The sequence below is a fragment of the Hyperolius riggenbachi genome, chromosome 4 (assembly GCF_040937935.1).
Source record: "Hyperolius riggenbachi isolate aHypRig1 chromosome 4, aHypRig1.pri, whole genome shotgun sequence".
Classification (NCBI taxonomy): domain Eukaryota; kingdom Metazoa; phylum Chordata; class Amphibia; order Anura; family Hyperoliidae; genus Hyperolius; species Hyperolius riggenbachi.
In genome coordinates this window covers 474,277,362-474,283,957 of record NC_090649.1, presented here as the reverse complement: position 1 = coordinate 474,283,957, position 6,596 = coordinate 474,277,362, and the positions used below count along the sequence as shown (strand labels likewise).

Here is a 6,596-nt window from a genome sequence, read left to right as displayed (position 1 = left end):
TCCACTGGGAGCAATGGAAATGGCAGTGACCCCATAACAGCTTCCAGGTCAGCGCACTGTTAAACTGTAATATTGCCCACTTGAGCAATGGGGAAACATGAACATTACCTTGCTCATCAGTTGTCCTTTCAGTTATAACTGACAGCAACTGAAATATAACTGACTGCAACTGATATATTTCAGTTCTGACAAAATCCGGGCAGAACTGGAAGGAATCACTGTTAGAACTTGAAAATAAAGAGCTTCTGAGAGAAATTGACAGCGAGCTAAGTAAATAATATTCATTTGCAGGTACATCATGTGTTTATTTTAAATAATTTTACTCGGTTCAGGTTCACTTTAAGGTTCCCTTTAAGAACAGTTAAGTATAATGTACAGTAGCAGTTTAAGTTTCTATGCGCACCGTAGATGACTCTTGCATCCTTCTCTTAGAAAAGCCAGCAGATGTAATCTTGCATCACTCAGTGGTAGTTTTTTAAATAGTCTATTATTAGTGTGAGGGCGCACCGTCTGGCTGGTACACTGTCAGAGAGAGAGAGAGAGAGCTGTGCATCTGACCTGCCCCAGACATCCTGCTCCCTGCCCACCCCTAATCTGCATCAAGAGCCCCACAGCTCCACTAACTGACTCACTCTCTGACTGCACATTATCCTGTCACTCCTCAAAGCCCTCAGCCTGCTGCTCTGACAACTAAGCCCTCCTGAGCCTGTCTGCAGCCTCAAGGGGGTCCCCCTAACGCCTGCTGCTCTGCTTGCTGAGTGCGATCTACCGCTCTGCGACACCTGATCGCAGCCCAGAGATGCTACCTAAATAGACTTCGCCTCTCGCACGCTGCCTCCTGCAAGAAAAATCATGTGCCTGAGGAGCTAGCCTCACTGCCAAGCTCATAGTGCCGAGAGAAGGGGGGCGCAGGGCCAGCCGTAGCCACTGTGCCAATTCACAACCAACTCTGGACGACGTGGGCGACACCGACAGCTCTGTAGTGTTTTCTTTTTCCCCTCCTCATCTTCGCTGACTGATCTGTCCGCCGGATTGTACGTAAGTGACCTATTTTTCACATTTTGGGCAAGAAGAGATCCCAGGGCAGGACTTTAAAAATACATTGTTTATTTTAATATGTATCTGTGTTTGTGAGTGGCTTGGTGGTCAAGGGGTAAATAATCTTGTCTTGCAGGGATAGAGTTCTCATTTTGGAGCCCAGGCAAAGACACGGTTTGCATGGAGTTTGTATGTTCCCCCTGTGTTTGCATCGGTTTCATTTGGGTGTTCTTGTTGCCTCCCACAGCCCCCAGAATACTAATAGGTTATCTAGCTTCCCTAAAATGGGTCCTAGAATGTAAAGTGGTTCCCCTGAAAATAAGACAGTGCCTTATATGAATTTTTGACTCAAAAGATGTGCTAGGGCTTATTTTCAGGGGATGTCTTATATCTCTATGAACACAAAAGTTCCTGTGCTGTGTGTGTCGTCCGGCCTCCCCCACTGTGCCGCCTCTTCCTCTGCTTGTGTGCCCCTCTGTCCCCCTTGTACCTTTAGTGTCCTCCTGGTGCCCCCCTCTGTCCCCATGTCCTCCTCTATCCCCTGTCCTCCTGTGTCTCGTGTCCTCCTATGTCCCTTATGTCTGCCGTGGCCTCTGATGTCCCCCTGAATCATCTTCTTTCCCCCAGCTCCATGCTGCTGTGTCCCCGAGCTTCAGCCTATGGGGAAAAAGTACAGCAACTTGTGTTTCTACAGGAGCCGATGGTCTCGCAGATGGGACCATAGCTCTGTTATTGAGCCAATCACTGCAATCACAAGTGCAGTGATTGGCCCAATGACAGAGCCATTGTCCTGCCCGCGATACCATCGTCTCCAGTAACAACACAAGTTGCCGTACTCTTTCCCCTTACTGCCACTAGTGCTTACATTCGGGGTAGGGCTTATATTTTGAGCATGCTTGAAATACCTGCTAGGTCTTACTTTCAGGGGATGTCTTCATTTCAGGGAAACAGAGTAGTAGGGTGTGAAGCATGATTCCCCTCCTGAGGCAGACTACGTTTGGCCAGCAGGAGCGGATAGTGTAGTGTCTGTTCCAGTGCTCCGCGGCGGTCTGCCTGGAGTTCCGGGGCAGTTTTGTTTCAACTATATGATCCGTTCACTAAATTTTCCGATGTAGTAAAATGGACAAAAAATTATTAGTTTTACACTCAAGTGGGAAAAATAGCTTTAGACTTTGAGCCCCACCAAGGGACAGTGATGGTGTCCATATATTTTTGTATCAGGTAAACTTCTTTATCTTCTTAATATCATTTGTTTATGTGCCTATCCATGTGCACCGCTCAATATTAGATGATATTGCAGGAGGGATGTAATCAAAAATCAATCACGTATCTGTAGTTAGGTTTTCGCTCCTTGATGCAGTGCAAAGATATGCAGCCATCCAGGGGCGTAACTAAAAATCACTGGGCCCCCCTGCAAAACTTTGGATGGGGCCCCCTCCCGCCAAAGCAGGGGTAGAAAGACTGGGGGTAGAACAGCGCTGTACACAAGACCCTGCTGAATGCTGCATAGGGACTGTCTACAAATCTTTGTCTGCAAAACTTTGTATGATTCATTATCAGTGGCAGAGTAGATTCAGTCATTAGAACAATTGTGCAGTGAGCAGAAAGTTCTTTCTCTCCTTGCCCTTAGTTGTCAGTCTTTCAGGACTGGTCCCCCCTGCGGCTGCATCTCTTGCAGGGTCTATTGTTATGCCCCTGCAGCCATCATCCAGGCTTCCGCTGTCACACTATTGCAGTTCTCAATCGATAGGGAATGCCTCGCTTGATCCATGTTTGATCCATAGAGCAGCTGAACATCGACCGAGGTGGCCTTAAAGAGTACCTAAATTATAAATTACAGTTTTCTTTAAACCTAATAAGTTGCCTAGATATATAAAATCACCCAAAAGTCGTTGCCTTTAGTACGTCGTGTGTACGGGCCTTTAGACAGGCTACAACAGTTCTCCTGTCTTTTCTCTCTTCTACACACTGTGAAAAGAGAAGTAATTTGATCCAGGCAGGCAGAGGGCAGTGGAGGGAGGGGCAGAGGAGAGAACCTGGCTGAAGGGGAGGACATGCTGAGGGTGTAGTTTAGAAATAAGAAAGTGCTACTACAGATAAAGATGTGAGTCTGTTCTATCCAGTATGATGTACCAGGTGTAAACTTTATATGTTAATCTAACTGTACACAGTGCATAGACTACGTATATGTATATATACTGTATATTGCCATTCAGACTTTTTTGGGGGGCTGGAGGTGGTCTTTAATTTTAAATCGATTTTTGTTACATTCAGTGATTTCATACATACAGACATGCTTACATACAGACAATATTTAGGGGTGACATACAGCAATAAGACAATACAGGAATACATGCAAACCAGATCACGCTGCACGGTATGAGTACCAGGTAATGCTTATGGTGCCCATACATGGTACAATAACAATGTTTGATTTTCCCCTTTATTTGACCAAAACGATCAAATCGAATGAATAACCAATTATCCCGTTTTTTCAATAAAAATCTGATCAGACATGTTGGAGAAAACTTTATATTCGATCTAACGGAATAATCGAACAAAATTATGTAATCGAAAAAAAATGAAAAGATTGTACCATGTATGGGCACCGTCAGTCAGTCACAGGATGGGAGCATGGAGATAAGCCAAGTTGAGTTCACTCAGATCCATAGGATGGGTGTACAGTAATGGAGGTGCATAAACAGGTAGGAGACACAAGGAGCAGGACCCTGCCCAAAGGCTTACAATCTAGAAGGAGAGGTAGGGACATGAAAGGTAGGGGGGGGGAACCCTAATGGGGGGAGGTAGGGAGTTCCATAGTGCTGGAGCATCTCTTGAGAAGTCCTGGAAGCGTACATGAGACTGGCTGATGCGGGGGGGGGGCAGGTGTGTACTTCTGAGTAAGATCGGAAATGTGGGTTGGCCAGGTTTGTAGGTCAGACACAGTATCTTGAATTGGATTCTGGACTGGATAGGAAGCCAGTGGAGGGATTCACAGAGGGGAGCCGCCGTGGTGGAGCGATGGGAGGAGTGGATAATTCTGGCTGCCGCATTCATGATGGACTGCAGTGGGGCCATTCGAGTCATAGGGAGAGCAGACAGAAGGGCATCGTAGTAGTCAAGGCGGGAAATTATGAGGGCAAGGATGGGGAGTTTAGTGGTGGCAGAGGGAAGGAAAGGGCGGATCTTGCAGATGTAGAGGAATAAGTCTAACTATTTATATTTTTTAAAATTGCTATAAATCTACTAAAAGTAATAATGAAGGGAAAACAAACTTATGATATAATGAATTGTATGTGTAATACAGCTAAGAAATAGAACATTAGTAGCAAGGAAAAGAGTCTCATATTATTTTCCAGTACAGGAAGAGTTTAAAAAAACTTCAATTGTTATCTATGCAAAAGAGCGTCTCTGAGCTCTTCGACCCACTGGGTGGAATACAGCCCTGTTTTCTGAAGCACTTACACAGCCAAGAAACACTGAGAGACAACTTGAGATAAGGTTTTACTGCATGAAAGTTCAAAGGGTCATTATTTCTGCTGTGTTTTATAGCTTAAAAGACAGAGTGTGGTTTCTAAACTGCAAATATGACAGAATGGTGTAATGTTTCAAAAAAGCTATATAACAGAAAATAAAAGTATGAAACTCTTTTCTTTGTTACTTATGTTCTATTTATTATCCATACTACACATAGAAATCCTTATCTCATTCGTTTATTTTCACTTTGAGTTTGCTTTAAAGCTCAGCATATGTTAAACTCCCTGGTCCAGATGCAATTAACTATTTCTCCTGAGTTTTCTCCTAGGAGATAGATTTTCATCTTCTCTTTAAGATAACTGTTGAGCACTTTTCAATTAAAAAGGTAGCAAAAAGTAGGTATAAGATAACTCCCAACTGTCCCTCTTTTGGAGGGACAGTCCCTCTTTGGGAGTCCTGTCCCTCTGTCCCTCTTTCCTCCTCCATGTTTCGCGTCTATGCGACGCTTACGCAGCGTGACCAAGCGCTGCATAGACGCGAAACAGCCGCTGCTCCACCACCCGGTGCCTGACACCCACCTCCACACCGCTCAACCTGTTTCTTGCCGAGGACACGTAAGCAATGCTTGGCACAATACCCACGCCATGGTGATTGACTGTTGTCATCTTATGGATGTCTGTACATGAAATCTGATGAACCACTTTGCAAGTAAAAGTTGAGATGGAAAGGTGCATGTTGTATTGCTGTTTGGACTACACTTCAAATCTGTGCAGAATTGTGCTAGCTTATGTCCATTCATTCATTCATTCATGTTCAGTTGTGTAATTTTTATATATCAAACCGCCATAGTGTAGCGGTTATCACGTCTGCTTTATACGCAGAAGGTCCTGGGTTCGAGCCCCAGTGGAACCACATTTCTTCTTTAGATTGTAAGCTCACAAGGGCAGGGCTCTCACCCTTTTGTGTCATGGAATGTTATTAATTTAATTGCTTGCACACTGTTAGACATTTATACATTTTAGTCATCATGTTAAATGAAATTGTAATCAGCAGTGCTGTATCTTGTATCAGTGTTCATATTTGATGTATATCATTGTCTGTATCATTATGTATCCCTTGTTTGTTTCCTTACATTGTACAGCGCCACAAAATATGTTGGCGCTTTATAAATAAATAATAATAAATTTTATATATATATATATATATATATATATATATATATATATAGATTTGAATAGTTTCGGGTCCTCCAGAACTTTGAGTGCTTTGTCAGTAAGGACGATAGATAAAGAGAGCTTTGATTGCATTGTGGTTGGAAATAGGTCAGTGTCTGAACAGATCTTGTCGGTTTAATCTGCTTGTTGTATTGTGTTCAACACATTGTTTACCATAAAGCCTCTACAGAGAAGACCAGGACAAGATCCAGGGCTGTAGGGGGGAAATGTCACACTGCGCCTCTTTATTTACTGCAAACAGAGTTCTTCTTCAGTGGTATAGTCCTTAATGTGGACTTGAACTCAGAACTTCCTCTCTGCTTTAAAAGATAAGCAACTGCATAATAACCTTTGCAGAAAATCATTTTACCTTTTACAGCTTATAGAGCTCCTTTAGAGATGCTGCAGTGTAGTTACTTCTTGGTTTGCTGGGAGCACTGAAAGGGTTAAACTCCTGTGTTTACATATTAGCTCTCCACTGGGCAGACAGCTCAACACTAGCTCATTACTTGCTGAGAAGGGAGAATTCCACAGGCTGTTTTCTATAAACACATGCAGGGTGGATTTCTCTTTGTTCTTCTCTCCTGTGCAAGAGTTCAGGTCTGCTTTAAAGGAGAAAACCTGAACTGAAAAATAAAAGTCAAAATAAACACACGCCATACTTACCTCCAGCCTAGTATACTCCTCAATCGCTTTCTCCTCCCTCGCGTCCTGTTTATCCACTGTGATCAATGGAATTCTACGTCCATTTTTAAAATGGTCATTACCCCGTAACATCTTCTGGGTCAGCACTTCTTTCACCAGTAATATCGCTTGAGCCCTAGAGAAACATGGACATTACGTTGCACATCAGTTGTCCTTTCAGTT

At 43.5% G+C, this 6,596-nt stretch overlaps 1 protein-coding gene and 1 non-coding gene across 2 annotated transcripts in view; both read left to right on the top strand.

Moving 5' to 3' along the window:
- The first annotated feature begins 533 nt into the window (after positions 1-533).
- Positions 534-6,596, top strand: part of RD3 (RD3 regulator of GUCY2D) — a 76,181-nt gene continuing 70,118 nt past the window's right edge. The window contains exon 1 of the mRNA XM_068232931.1: positions 534-1,038. The gene's annotated coding sequence lies outside the window, so the exon portion shown is untranslated. The remainder of the gene's footprint in view (positions 1,039-6,596) is intronic.
- On the top strand, positions 5,358-5,427 carry TRNAI-UAU (transfer RNA isoleucine (anticodon UAU)). The gene has a single exon. It is a non-coding gene; the product is annotated as a tRNA-Ile (tRNA).